This window comes from Sinohyriopsis cumingii, chromosome 11 (assembly GCF_028554795.1).
Source record: "Sinohyriopsis cumingii isolate HCF-2022 chromosome 11, ASM2855479v2, whole genome shotgun sequence".
Classification (NCBI taxonomy): Eukaryota; Metazoa; Mollusca; class Bivalvia; order Unionida; family Unionidae; genus Sinohyriopsis; species Sinohyriopsis cumingii.
Window position 1 is genome coordinate 45,050,515 of NC_142971.1, and position 15,781 is coordinate 45,066,295.

The 15,781-nt window shown below is 36.7% G+C and overlaps 1 protein-coding gene across 1 annotated transcript in view; it reads right to left on the bottom strand.

Moving 5' to 3' along the window:
- LOC149788043 (uncharacterized) overlaps nucleotides 1–14,433 on the bottom strand; it is a 90,463-nt gene extending 76,030 nt beyond the window's left edge. The window contains exons 1-2 of the mRNA XM_089973510.1: nucleotides 13,973–14,433; nucleotides 4,283–4,346 (exon numbers count right to left, since the gene is read on the bottom strand). The gene's annotated coding sequence lies outside the window, so the exon portion shown is untranslated. The remainder of the gene's footprint in view (nucleotides 1–4,282; nucleotides 4,347–13,972) is intronic.
- Nucleotides 14,434–15,781: the final 1,348 nt, after the last annotated feature.

Below are 15,781 nucleotides of genomic sequence, written 5' to 3' on the forward strand. Positions count from 1 at the left end.
GAAAGACGACTCGGGCAATTGAATTATTTCGAACGCGGGCAAGTATAATCGTGCTTACACCAACCCATAGACTAGCGCGAGAGATAAAACAACGAAATGTTGACGCCGTTACTTATCACAGCTTTTTTCGATACAGCGGTGGTGAGTGGACTCCTGATCGAATGGGTGAAAAATTTATTCCCGACATTATCATCTGGGATGAGATATGTACTGTTTCGTTAGATACTTTACAAATGTTTCTTGAGTGGTTGCTGCGCGCGAATACAGCGGTAATCATGTGTGGGGACCATGGCCAACCACCACCATTTGTCGGCGAGGGTCCACATGATTGGTTAAGGGGTTTTGTGGACTATTATGAAGAAACCGATACTGATTACCGAGCACTTGATGAACAACTGCGCGAGGTTAAGAAATTAATCAGATTACAGCCGGATAGAATTCAATGTGAAATAATTCGCGAGGTGATTCCGGAAACGCCGTTAAATGAATTCTGGGAAACATGGAGACCAAACGATTTGATTGTAGCGAGTAGAAAGATAGTCAGAGACACACTTCAGCGGAAGTTGTTTACGTTGCATAAGGAAAAGTTTCCAACGCGTCCAGTGCCGTTATGTTATAGACCCGCGGACACACGGCGGCAGAACATTGAAGTTGAAATTCCAGCCCCGACAGCGTCGGGGACAAAAAAACAAATTCTCGTGCTGAATGATATCGTGCTCGTTGATATCGGTGTCGTCGAGGACGCGCTACGTGCTGATAAATCCCCGTGGACGCTAGGATACGCAACAACAATACATTCCTCGCAGGGACTAACCATCACGGACACAATTGTTTGGATAGTTGATAATCGCATCGAATGGTCGAATCTAGTCTATCTTGCAGTGTCCAGAGTACGAAGGATAAATCAGCTTCGAAGAATTGTTATTGACGGAGCCGATGACGGAGTCACTGACGAAGCCGGCGACAAAGTCACCATCGATGCAAGCGTCATTGATAGAAAACTCTCGGGTTACCGCCAACAGGATAAAAAAAAACAGCGGCGTTTTGATATTGATGCCGAATTAATAATCTCGCTACGACAACAACAGAATAATCACTGCGCGAGTTGCAATTGTATAATGAGTTGGCGTTATTCGGATAAAGACACTCGCCAATTTACCGTGGATAGGATCGATAACAGTCTCGGTCATGTCAAAAACAATGTGAGGTTGACCTGTCTTGAGTGCAATAGACGCAACGGCGCTAGTTAAGACCACGTGGGGGCAATTGAGTATCGTTAGGTATCACTTGTAGTTGCTCGCGTGTAAATCCGCGCTGAGGAGCAGTTGAATCCAGTCTATAGATCGGTGGTCTACCAGTTGATCGTGTTATCGTTGATATGTTATGTGTGGTAACACTCCAAATAGGATCGGTAGCCCTTTTTTTACCGCCTTCAAGCTCTCCTGGTTCATATAGATATCTAACAGTGACATCGCCAAGAATCGGCTTAGAAACGCTATTTATTTTTAAATTTCCGGGTATATACTCGTATTTAATCGCGTCGCTGGGCTTCATGTTGATTACTCGGGTAATCTCGTTATTTAACGCTGCAATTACACCTGGCAACCTTTTAACCCATTCACGAGATCGTTTTTCTTGGATGAATTCCTTCGCGTATTGATATCCAAATAACCGTTCAGCGAGAGTCCGATTGAATCGTTCAACAATTGCCTGATCACGATGTAGCGCAGTATGACCTCGTCGTATCGCGACGCTATGATGTTTCAGCGTTGATAAAACAGCGCCGCGAAATTCACTACCAGGATCAACTTGTAATAGATTTGGCCAGCGCAGAGGACCTCTTCGATAAATCCGCTCAAACGCATCGGCTACTTCAGTTGCTGACTTTGTTTTCAACGGTTCCGCTTGTTTGTATCGACTCGCAACATCAACTACGGTTAGCGCGTATTTGTAACCGTTGTCATGCGGCAGAAATAGTATATCAGCCTGATGAACTTCATTAGGTACGCTGACATCAAAGCGCGAGAAGTTGATTTGTTTAGGCGGTGGTAGATAGATTTGCCATATAGCCTGTTTGGATAACCAATTAGCCGCAGTGGTCTTTGTTACCTTTGCAGCGCTTGCAAGCTTACCAATTGCGGCCTTCCCCTTCCAGTATCCTCTCGGAGAATAATAGATGGAATCCATCGTTTTTCTTGGATGATTGTTATTAATTACCAGCGCCAATCATTAATTTACCTTTCATAGCCGATTTTACCAACCATGAAGCCAATTTTTCTTTGACGGATTTATCAGGAATAGCATTTAGCGCGTGAATTAATTTTACATCCGCGATATGACGCTGTTGCAGATCGCTACTTTTGTAAGCAACATCATGAGCATGACACGCCTTATCGATAGCGTTTATTGGATACTCACCTGGATTGGGCTGATCCTGAGCATCGAGTCTAATATCTAATCGTGTTCCGGGGCCACAGTAGTTATATCCTGGGAGGTGTTTTTCTCCTGGATACTTTGCCCACGGTGTTCCGGGGAGTTTTGCCAATTTGGCTGCGATGTCACCTCCTCGCTTTTTTTTAAAACATCTCCGGGTCTAATAGAAATAAATCTAAATTTCTTTGTACCGCATTGTACACACTTACCAGTAAGCGCCGATCTGTTATTTCTTGTCGTAACGGTTGTCATATCATTTGTGCCAGTACGCACTCTACACTTCACACAATATAGATCCATAATTTATGTATAGAGATATGAATATAATTGATTTTTCGGCGACTAAAACAAGAGAACCAGTTAAGCATGTTGCAGCGTTACCAAACTCGATCCGGATGATTATCATCGGACCATCTGGATCCGGCAAGACGCAATTGTTACTCAATTTAATAATGAGATGGATGAAGTGGGATAAGTTGTATTTGGTTGCTCCTAGCGTAGATGATCAACGATGCTACGAGGTGTTGAAAGATTTCAACGAGAATGCATCAGCGATCGCTAAAAAAAATGTTATTGAGTTTATTACGGATATCAATGATGCACCGGGTATTGATGATATTGATGGCGACGTTAACAATCTAGTCGTGTACGATGATGTTATGTTAGACAATCAAAAAAACCCAGCTAGGATATTTTCCAGAGGCAGGCATAAAAACACTGACGTGATATATGTCACTCAACGATACACTCAGATTCCAAAAGTAATTAGAGACAACTGTAATATTCTTGCTGTGTTCAACGGCGTTGATACACACACGCTACGAAATATTTGGCAGACATGGTGCGGCGGTGACATGGACTTTAATGTTTTTCGAAACTTTTTTAGTCATGCTCAGTCGACCCCACATGGATTTGTAACGATAAATTTACATGATCCTCGGACACGATATCGTATCGGACTTGACCAAATATTCGGTTAGTTGTAAATAATTTTCATTGTAAATAACCACTTAGCAGCAGAGGGGGCAATGACATCGACGCGGTCGTCGATGTGCTTACCGGACGCTGACGACGCTGGGGATCGGCGCGCAGAAGGTGTTAATTAAACCAAATGACGTTTGGACGATCCCCCAACGACGTCGTCGTTTTTTTTTTACCAGGCGCTGACGATACTAGATCGTTGATTGCAGAAAGTAATAATTAAGCAAAATAACGATTGGACAAAATGTCCGATTCGCCCCCTCTGCTGCTTAACTCCCAGGCTAGCTTTTGCTAAATCTGGCCAAATTCTGTTTTGCAGTTGTTGATAAGAAGTTGTTTCAAGGTGGGTTTTTGACCTAGTACTGGTATACCAGCAAAATTTATACAAAACTTTAAAGGTCTTTATGCTTGGATGCTCTCTGACAAATGTGATTGGTCCAGTGGTTTTTGAGAAGCTTTAATCAAAATTTTGGAAAGAAAGTGCACAACACACGACACCCACCAAGTGCAAGACAATGCTCACCTGACCTCATGGAAACTACACTCCTTCTGAAATGCATCTTGATGGTCAGTTAACATTGTATAGATCTAATATTCATGACAGAAATTACTTTTTAAGAATACCTTCCCAGTTCAGTCCATTCATCTTGTACTGAATAGTTTTGCACTTATTTCCATACAGTACTATACAAGTTCATGGCCATTATCCTAAGTGTATGTTTTTGAATATATTACTGACTTACTCTTCATGTCTGTGTCTGCCACTAAGCATGCATTCAAAATGGAGGCAGGTATACAAATGCCAATAGGTGAACACACCTGTAGGAGCCAATCATATGTAGCATTATGAATATTGGTAGATTATTACCTTGAATGATGTCAAATCTCCATTTCTGTCTTTATGCAGGTTATCATCCTACTTACTATGTGATCTGAAAAAGAACAAGTGTAGTACATGATACCTAAAAGCCTTAGCCATATTTGTCTGAATGCTATTTTCTGTAGTATATATACGCAGAGTACAAATGAAAACACTTGGATAAACTATTGGCTAGCTGAGTATTTGGATTTGATAGTGTGTGTGTGTGATTTGGATTTTTAACACAGCTTTAACAATTTTTCAGTCATATTTTTTACTCATGTAGCTATGATGTCTGCAGAGTGGCAGTTTATAGTGATGTCTAGCACTAGGGCATCATGCCGCAGACATGTAACATGTTGTCCCACCCAGTCACATTATCCCGATACCAGGCCAAGCAGTCCTAACACTAACCTCTTTATGCTGAGTGCCAAGCGAGGCAGTTGTTAAAACCATTTTTGTAAGTCTTTAGTATGACTCGGTAGGGGATTGAACCCATGACCTTCCGCATCTGAGGCAGACACTCTAACCACTAGGCCACCAGAGTGGTTGGGATTTGATAGAATATACGGGTAAGGACAACAGGTTATTTAGGAAGCAATTTACATTTACTGTATAAAGATATAAAAAATGTTGTGGTAACTAAAACCCATTTATAACCTTGGCAAATTATGGCTTTATTTTCAATACATACAGATCTTTAAACTCTAAATAAAACAACCTTGAAGGAACTTTGTCAACAAGATTACAGCCAATTTTGCATTCACTGAAAACTATCAGTTTATTCCCTCTCCAAAGAAGACACATTGTAATTATGACCTAAAATGGTTCACAATTTTCACAAACATACAAAATACCCCAAATTTTGAATGTTGCAAACATTCCATTCTATAATGTATTACATTATTACATATGCATTATTTTTGGAATAACTTTCGGGGTTGTACCTTCACACCCGAAACAAAGGTCCATATACATGAGTAAAATAGATGACCCCAAAATCAATAGCAATCTTTTCATTGGCTATGGGGAAAATATGAACAGTCCCCGCACAAACATGAAATGTTGGGACCAACTCTTATATTAGTAACAATTATCTTAACAAAGCGAACAATTCTGAAAATCACATGGTTCATCTTATGACAAAAGGGAAATAAGTACAAGTTTCCTTGAAATTGGTAAGAGGAATTTCAGTTACTGTACAGAAATGAAATGTAAAGCCAAAATTTAATTTTTTGGAAAAGTGGCATTCAGCTTCTTGCTACCATCTCCCAAACAAATGAGAATGTTTTATATGTAAATGGGTTATAAAACACTTACAAAGTTTTGATGAAATTTGTTTAAGAGGATTTAAAGTCTGCTACATAATACATTGTAAAAACCAAATGTGTTAATAGTAACAGCTACTCTGACCATTATGAGTCATATATCAATCAATCTAGGTTTATCTTGGCAGAAGGAAATGGGTGCTGGGTGGTCAAGTGGTCTATAGCGCTCACCATTATGGATCACTGCCATCTCACCTGTCTGCATGGGTTCAAGTCTCTGGCTCAGCCAATGTGGGTACACAAGAAAGCTTGCCAGCACCTTCCCATGTGCTGGTGGTTCTTCACAGGGTTTTCTGGGTTCTTCATCCATCAGTTATACTGACCACCATATATAGTCTATCACATGCTGAAAAGTGGCATTAATCCCCTCAACAACAAAGCAGAAGGAAAGATATTCTAAGTTTTCTACAAATGTGTTTTGTGGTACTGAAGTAACTGTCTGGAAATAAAATGTGATGGTCAATTCTATTTTATGTCAGTGACCTTGACCACAGAACTACTAACCCTAAATTACAAAAGGATTCTTTCTCAACCTAAAGGAAACAACTTGTGTTGAACTATATTATCTAAAACTCAATTTGTAATCTGGGACTATTTTTCTGAAACAGTGACCTTGACCTTGGAGCGACCAGAACTCGAACCAGTAGAGTGTGATTTGGGTGTAAGGGCAATAATGTAAATATCAGTGGAATCTGTTATCTAAAACTTAAGTTGTCATCAGAAGATCAAATGCACTGGAAAAATCTATTTTAACAACAGTGACTTTAACTTCACTGTAAAGTAGGACAGTATGCAAGGCAAGTCTGTGATGATGGGGTAATTGTCTTATGAGTCCCATTATCATACCCATCTTGAAAGGAACTAGATGTTTGCATCACTGCTAATTAGCAGTACTCGTGACTTTAACAAAATGTTTTCCCATGTATGCCATTTTATGCAAAATTTGAGAATTGCTGAATTGTGGTGTTTTCCTCAATTATGCAGATTCTTCAATATCTAGTGTATGTGTCATGGCATTCTTTGGATTTCCAGTCTGCAGAGAATTTTCAGTAAGAAGTTCCATGGTTATATTAACAAATGATTCATATATGAATGACATTCAGTTTTCCCAGAACAAATCATGCTAAAAAGTGATCTTGCATACACAATTTTGACAGGGCATATGCATTAACATACAGATAAACATGTCATCATATCCTGTTAAATCTATGAAGTACATTAATAAGCAGTATGACAACTCTTTACTCACATTTGGCAAATTCATTAATTATATCAGACATTTATTATCTGTGAATGATTCAGAGTACTAGGGTCATTCTTTCAAAATCGGTGCAGCTATAGCAGTACCTGAGCTAATGAGCTGTTGCAGCTGATATTAAACACAATGTGATACATGAACTCGAGGTTGTTGGTCTTTCAACTGTTCAACAGGACTTTCCTGCAAACGCTGTGCACAGCTCAGGAAAAAATGCGTTCTAAATAACTGCACAAGTGTTTGAAATTATTCCTTTGACTGCAGTGATAAAAGTGAGACAAGACTTTACTGGCAAAATTATAAACTTTATTTCCTTCGTCTTTCCTTATTCAATCTGCAGTCTTGTGGTTCTTGTTCACAATCTGGCTACTTGTTCACTCGACATTTTGGCCTTTATTTGATATAGATAAATTAAATCAACATACAGCTGAAGTTTCCTTCTTCTATTGGTATAAAAACTGAAGAGTGACTTTGACATTGGACCTATTGATAACAAAATCAACTGATGTATTCGAGCTAAGGGAGAAACATGTACTACTGGGCAAGTTGCACTCGAATCTATTCACTGTGACTTTAGCTGCCAACATGAAACCAAAATGGACGCTCAATGAAAAGCTTGAGAGTCAACATTGAGCTTAAAATAACCCTGCAATTAGCACTGGCAAGGACCAATAAAAAGTAGCTTTAGCTAGAAAGTGTTCAAAGGACTTGCATTCCTTTAATTAATTCAATTTACTTCCACTTTTCCTTTAAAGTAAGAATTATCCTACAACATTCTGCTTTTTTTACATCACCTTATTTTTTAACGGCACAATATATGCTCAGTGTGTACAATAGAAGTGAACTTGTCACCTGATCGACTGGTTTCAATCGGGTACCCTTTCAAATACATTTTATAATCTATGAGGAGGCCAGCAAGAAAAACTTTACAATTTTCCTTCATTGATAATATGGCTACTGAAGCTAAACAATGATACTTCACAGTGACTTTTGTTATCTTGATAATTATAAGTGCTAATAAAAGCTAGTAATTACTGAAGTGACTAAAACTTAACACAAAAAAAGTAAGAAAAATCAGGTTACTTACATCCTTTTATGGATTAAACTAATAGGCACTTGTCAGTATAATGTTGGAACAACTACAAATGTGTTAAAATCTAGAAATCAGCAAACAATCATAAGATTTATATCTATAAACCCAACTCTGTGTGTACTCATGGGAAGTAAATTTTAAAGTTTTTCCACTTACCAGCCACTCACCATGTTTGAGGGTGTCTGTCCTCAAGGGGCACCTCAATTTTAATACAAAATAATGGATCAGAAGTTGGAAAGAAGAGGGGTGGGAAAATGTGAGGAGAGGGGGGCAAAACCAGCTCATAGTTCATTTTGAGACTTGATTTCATCCGTTGTATTAAAGTGACACTTTAGTTTCGAAATACACATAATAAAAACAAAGATGGACATATTACATAATTAACACTGAAAATTCCATTAAAATCAGTTCAGAATGGTTGACTATTTCAGTGGAGACAACTTGTCAATATCATTAATATTGACAAGTTCTGATGATGACACTGAAGAACATAATGGCTTTTCAACAGTTTAATATATATAATGGTAATAATAATAATATCAATAATATTAATTAATGAATGGTAGAACATATTTTATTGCTATTGAATTTTAAATTAAAATTTTGTCAAACTTCAAAATTATATCCCTGTGACCATTATCATGCCACTAGAATTTTTTTAATGTTGTGCCCTAAAAGATTATATTGAAAATTATAGGTTTTTCTTAATCAGCTATCCACAAACCCTGTCTTTAATTTTTGGTAAAACCTTTGATTTCAACTCCCATTTCATTAGTAATACAAAATAATTTATATTCCTCCTTATTTACAAATGTGTTTATCTGAAAATGAATGTCATTTTAGGTTTATTTTATGGAGAATAAATTAGTGTCTTGCAGTACTGTTAAAGAATATTCCAATTATTTTTAATTAGTTGTCTTTACCTGTGATGTCATCAATGTCAAGAGAACAAATTATTCCAGTCTGGGTTAAATTCACTACATTTATAATCTGTTTCAGGCCAAGAATTAATCCAACAAGTAATGATTTTTAAAGGAAATGTTATCTTAACTTGAGATTATCTGATCAGCTGTAAAGACTAATTGAATTCTGTCTAGTCCTTGTGATGACTTCATATCCCCATTTGAAATGAAATCAATCCTAAGTCACAACCTTAACCACACTGTCAATCCCTAAGGTTTAGTATACTGCAACTCAGATGGCATATTTCTTACATTAGAGTTGGTAAAATGCTTGTAAATTGTCATTTGGCATAAAATTCGCTAGAAATAACTAACCAATGGTCATTTAAAAGTTTGTTGAGATATGAAACTGAATTGAATTGAGGCATATCATATTATGTGATAATGTGGCAAAGGAGGTAATGAAACATTGAAAACAAATATGTAACTGTAATGAGCATTTAAAAGGCAGAGGCCATGTTTTAGAGTTAGCTTCCATCTTTATGTGAAGAATTAAAATACAAATCCTGTTTGTGATTATTCATTTATTGCCCAAGATAAACTTATTAATGATATCAATGATACCCATAATACAGTTGCAATAGTAATTAAAGTAGAACAAAATCATGACCATGTCGTTGCACCAAATATTATGAAATCAATGTGAGCAAGCATGGTCACTGAATGAGCAGGTGCTGACAATTACCTATCCTAACTAGCCGAGTTAGCTAAAATGAGTTAATCTATTTAAATTTATCAAACATTATTCTGAGTTTTATATTTTAAACAAAATGAAAAATTTAATGTCCATTTTTTCCTGCATTGTGTTGATTAGGTTAGTAACAGATGAAACTGGCCACCTCATGATAGAGTGTTGTTGTTGTTGTTGTTCTAGGGTTTAACGCCATTTTCAGCACAAGATAGGCTATACATGGCGGTCAGTATAATTGGTGGAGGAAGAACCCTGGGAAACCCAGGGAAGAACCACCAACCCATGAGAAGCTACTGGCAGGCTTTCCCACGTACCCACGCTAGCCGAGCCCTGAACTCGAACCCACGCAGACAGAGGTGAGATGGCAGTGATCTGGAACGGTGAGTGCTTTAGACCACTCGGGGACCCATGATAGAGTGAATGATCATGACATTTATAATAAATAATACAAACATACTAGATTTTACTCTTAATTAGCCCACTCTAATATTCTAGTTCACTTGTAAAAAGAATGAGATTGAACTCTCCAACTCATATTAACCATTATTTGTATAAAAATATCTTTTTTTCTTATTTTATAGTACATGCAGCATATAAGAAGTCTTGAAACAGCTGTAAAACATAGGCAGTAATCTGTGTTGCTTAAGGCTCCTGGCTGTAGATATATACACTGCAGTAGTTATGAATAATCTATAACAATGGTTCCCATAATCCGTGGGCCATGGACCCTTGGGGAGGCACAAGGTTATTCAAAGGGGTCCACAAAATTTTTGTAGTTAAGTAAGGGTCCTTGCACTCTAAACAGTAGGGAACCACTGGTCTAGATGTGGTAATTGTTGAAGGTACATTATAACAGTCAATTCTTGTGAGTGCTGATGGTGAATACTGTGATGCAAGGTACAACTGGTCATATTTCTTGATGAAATTAGGAGTCTAAATGAAAAATATGAAGCTAATTGTCTAATTAGGTTCATTTTTATTACTTCTAACTAGAATTTATGCATCCCATATGACATTTAAAAATGAAGAATTACCTTGCTGCAGACTAATATTTGGCATGGAGCGTCAAGTACAGAGCTGGCTTTCTTCTGATGTACACTAGATTTAATACTGAAATTTTTTCATACATAACCTTTCAATAAATCCTTTCAAATTATAATTGATAAAGATAACACAGCAATTGATATTTAATAAATTTGGCATAGTGTCCATTCCTGGTTAGCATACAGATTAAAAAATTGCATATTTAATTTCATTTCAATATAGCCACATTAAGGCATATACAATAGAGAGTGTGGCTTGTGAACTGACAGCTTGATCATCAGAGGTAAAATCAACGCTCAGACACCGTTTTATATGTGTGGACAAGAAAAATCACTTTGGAATTCAAAATAATTTGCTTCTTGTAAATAAATAAAATATTGTTGAATAAATATTGCAAAATTTGCAAGAGTGAAATAATTGCAATATATTTTCACCTGTTTGCTCTTGTAGTCTATATTTTATATCAGTCTGTATTATTCTGTTTAACCATACTGCAGTTGCAGTTCAGTACATCCAGGTGTTATTTGTAGATTAAAGATACAAATAGAAAAAAAAAGGTTTAACCAACAAACCCTGACAGTGCAGATCATTTTTACTTGGCCAAAACGTAGTTTAACTTTACTCCAATCCAGACAATATATTCTCCCCCAATAATAGCATCAAATTTGTTTCCTTACGTAACCATATTCACAATATCTTAGCCAGACTTGCAAAATGATGTTACCATTGAATTGAAAACAATGTACAAACGGATAAAATTCTTATCAGCGATCTGGTGGTGTTGATTGTAGATGCAGAAAATTCTACAATTAACCAACAGGGTTATTCACAATTAAAATAAGCGGCAATTTTTTTAATTTTTTATGTATTTAAAAAAATATTACTTTACCCTGCTTAAGAATGAAATGAACATTTTACTTGATTATATATATATATGAATGATGTTATACTATTTTGGGCACAAGCTTAAATGTGGGGGTTAAAAATAAATAAATACATAAATAAATAAATACATGATTTACATTTTACACAATCACAAATGAGACACTAAAGGTGAGCTATTCAAGTAACATTTAAAATTGTGTTCAAGATAACATCTGGAAGAAGTGAAATAAATCAGAAAGAAAATTTCCATTATTGTAAACAATTATATGATAACGATTATTGTTATTATCATTCAAAGCTGCTTACTGTGCATTTCTTCATATTCAAATTCTGATTAACTCAAATGTTGGCAATCTTTTCTTCGGTTGGTTTTGTGTTGTTGACACTGACATGTCAAGTGAAAGGAGAATGCTAATAAAGTTGATGCAGAATTAATGTTTGTTCACATGTGGCATGTAACTGTTCCCATAAGGCTCAGCACTGTAACAAAAATGGTCTCATCCAAAACTCAGAACCAAATTTCACAAGTTCCGGTGTTTTTCAAAACCAATAACTTCTATCTATGCATTATGGGACTACAGACTACATGCAATATTTACTTACCTCCAAAACTGAAGTGCTTGACAACATGCAACTCTGAAACTAAAGATCTGACAATGGAAGTGCTCCAAAAAGCATAAGCAATTCTCCATTTAAAAACAGATGTTAACCCTTTATTTTTTAAGAATTATTAGTTTCATTTCCAATCAAAACAGAGATTAACCTTAGCAAGTCATGAAAGGAAACAAAGTAATGGCCTAATGGGGCTGAGTGTTAATTGGAACTAGTTGTGTTATTTTTAACATAACGATGTGTCCTCGGAGCTAATCGGCATTGGGATAATATCCAAAATTGGATAGTAAATTGCCAGATAGCAGAGTCACTTATTTAGCTGTTATGGTGCTGAACTCACGACGAAAGGGTGGATAATATGTGTCCTTGCTTCCTATAATATTGCTGGTATATTTCTGAATTGTGCCACCTATCATGTGCTTATCTTGTATACACTAGTTAACTAGAAATTACTAGATCTAAACCACCATTTAATTTTGGGAAAATGTGGGGATTACTAGCAAATACATTATTGTAAAAATCCACCCATGAATATCACTGTTTGCAAACATGGCTGAACCCATTTTCTCAAAAAGAAGCTGTATCTTCTTAAAACTGATAGCTGTAACAAATTGGTTAGCCAATTTGTCTTCTGATAAAGTTCAGTAATGTCATGCAAGAGTCAGTTCACATGATTACCGTATTTGTCAGGAAGTAGCAGATCGATTATATAGTAAGATAAAAGTCAAAATGTTAAGTATATTAATGTTGCTCTTTTCCATAAATTTTACTGGCTTTTGCAGTTGACTGGTGATGACTTTAAAATTTCATTGTACATGATTACTTTTCTTTATAACACCTAGAGTTATTTAAACAGTCTGTGGTCCCATTCTCACCGCAATACCGGCGCCAAGCACCCTCCCCACCCCAGTCACAGGTAGCACACGAGTCTGACGTTTTATCAATAAAGTACGATGAAATCTCGCGGTAATACCGTACAATGTGTATGATGGCATTTTTTAACCTAATATTGCTCTAATTATCTCTGGTAAGTTTCTGTTGCCGGACGGTACTAGTGGCAGAACGAAGGCGATGTATGTAGCATCCATTCTTCAAGTTGATTTACACTTTGTGCAACATATACATCAAGTTCACAATATTAGGTTATCGCGATAATACCGAATAATATTTGTATGACAGTATTTCTTAACCTAATATTGTGAACTTGATGTATATATTACACAAAGTAAATCGACTTGGAGAATGTATGTTACATTCATCGCTTTCATTCTGCGACTAGGCCTAACTCAGAACTGGAGTCTACATGGCGCCTGTTTATTGACAGTTTCCCGCAATCATCCGATTTAAACTAGAAATTAAATGCATTTAATAAAGTAAAAATAGACATATATAATATTTTTAAGCTAAGCGTCTTTATTTACTTTTTCGCCCATCGCTTAAGATCCGCGCTAAACAGTATGTCTCCTAGCTATGATGTCGTAGCCTCAACTTGATTTGTTGTGGTTGAGGTCCACGAGGTACGAGTAAGGGTACTAATATTAGTACTATATGTCTCCGGGATATACAGAGAAATTTTACGCATGTATCAAATGAATGGTGTTTTCGCTGTATCATACAGTGTATGCTCAAGTCATTCATGCACGAAACGAATTCGGTAACTGTAGCTACATTTCTAGCCGGTGACGTGAAAATATATCGAAAAACACTCCGATATAATTCGCGATGCTGTGCGAAACCAACAAAAATGAATTTGCTTTCGTACCAAAATGAGATTTTATTTTGGAATATATAAAACATAAAACCCTTACAAACACTTTACAGCAACCTACCTCCATTGATGCTTGTAACTTCAATGCACACCAACTTGCAAAAACTACGGAACATGCAGACTATTTTCCGGAGAGGAGCAAGGTGATTTCTTACTACTTAAATGCACCAGTCGTCTTTTAAGGTAGCATCTTGTTTTGTGTAGCACAAAGATATATAATATATTTAGGACTTTAAGTCATGGCTGATTTACGTTCCTTTAGGTAGATAATCATGGAATTTCACTTGATGGACAAGCCTAAACCCCTTCGTAAAATAAAACAATCCTCTACGTCACATTGAACAATCACATTTCCTGAAAAATGTGCTACCTACTTTCAGTTTGTCAAAATTCCAATAACCTGATACTACATATGCGAGAAACGTACAAAAGAGAAGAAAAAAAAAAAAAAAAAAAAAGTAAATAACCCATCAGTAAATATGCCAAATCAACTACATTGTAAATTATCTATGATGTCGTATCAGTCGTTGTTGACAGTGATGTATATAATATATATATATATATATATATATATATATATATATATATATATATATATATATACTTGGCCTTAATTATATGGACAGACAGACAAATAATGTAGGTCACTTGTAGTGGGGGTGGGGTACATGGTGAATTAATTAAATATATAAATGGCATTTGGTGTCATAACTCATTAGCAACGTGATTTTCGCAATTAAAGCTTTCACTTCGTTGTGGGTGTTGTTGTTTTTTCTCCACGTTTCATTTATCTTATTTTCATAGGTCCTGTGCAACGGTTTAGAGAGTTTTATAGTAAATACAATCAGGTGGGTGGGCATTTTGGGGGGCTGCTGACTTACAAACAGGTACATTAGTTTTACTTTTTCGGTTATGCTATCAGCGTTTGGTTCAGATTTTTGGTAGTGATACGAGCGTTTCGTTTGTTCGTCTATTGGGTTGTTTAGTAATACAACCAGCTATAGCATTTAGTAAACTGCGCTCATCCGATTTGGGCAAAAATGTTTACCTAAATACTCTTCAAGGTGCTTAGGAAACATTCCTGAATGGCACAAGTGGAATATTTCCTCCAACTTTCTGGTAGAATGATGGTTAGTGGTTATAGACCCACTGTAAGGATGCAAAATTTTGCAAAATAATCTGACTGTAGCATAATGTCAAAGTGCTTTATTTCGTGGTCATTGGGACACATAAAGATTAAGCCTGGTGTATTGCCTAGTTCCGGAATAAATTATTGTTGACTGTGAGGGATAGAATCTCTTCTGTTCGGGGTATGAACTGAGTTTTAAGTAGGACCCGCTTGTTAACAGTTAGACAGGAGTGTGCAAAGTTCATGTAAGGTCATGTAGTGATGTGTATGATTTGGATTTTTAACGTAGCTTTAACAAGTTTTCAGTCATATCGCTACGATGTCTCCAGTGTGGCAGTTTAGAGTATTTTTATAAGTCTTTGGTATGACTCGGCCGGGGATCGAACCCACGACCTCCCGCATCCGAGGTGGACGCTCTATCCACTATTCCACCGGAGCGGTAGTGGTATGTGACGGAATTGATATAAACTGGAGAAGATTTTTAGAAAGTTGTGGTCCATTTGAAACAGGTGTCATACAATTATATTTTCCAGAATAGAGTTTGATAAAGGCGGACATGAAAGAATTTTCCGACTTATATGGGATTAATTATTCTGGCGGGTAAAGCAGTAATCCTGAATGGCTAAGCCAAACGAGGGGGGGGGTGTTTCCAGGCCGAATTCAGTGCTTTTAGAATAGCTCCCCTCGTAAAATTGATCAGTCCAAGTTTTTTCTGCTGAAGGGGAAGTTTTAACTCCTGGG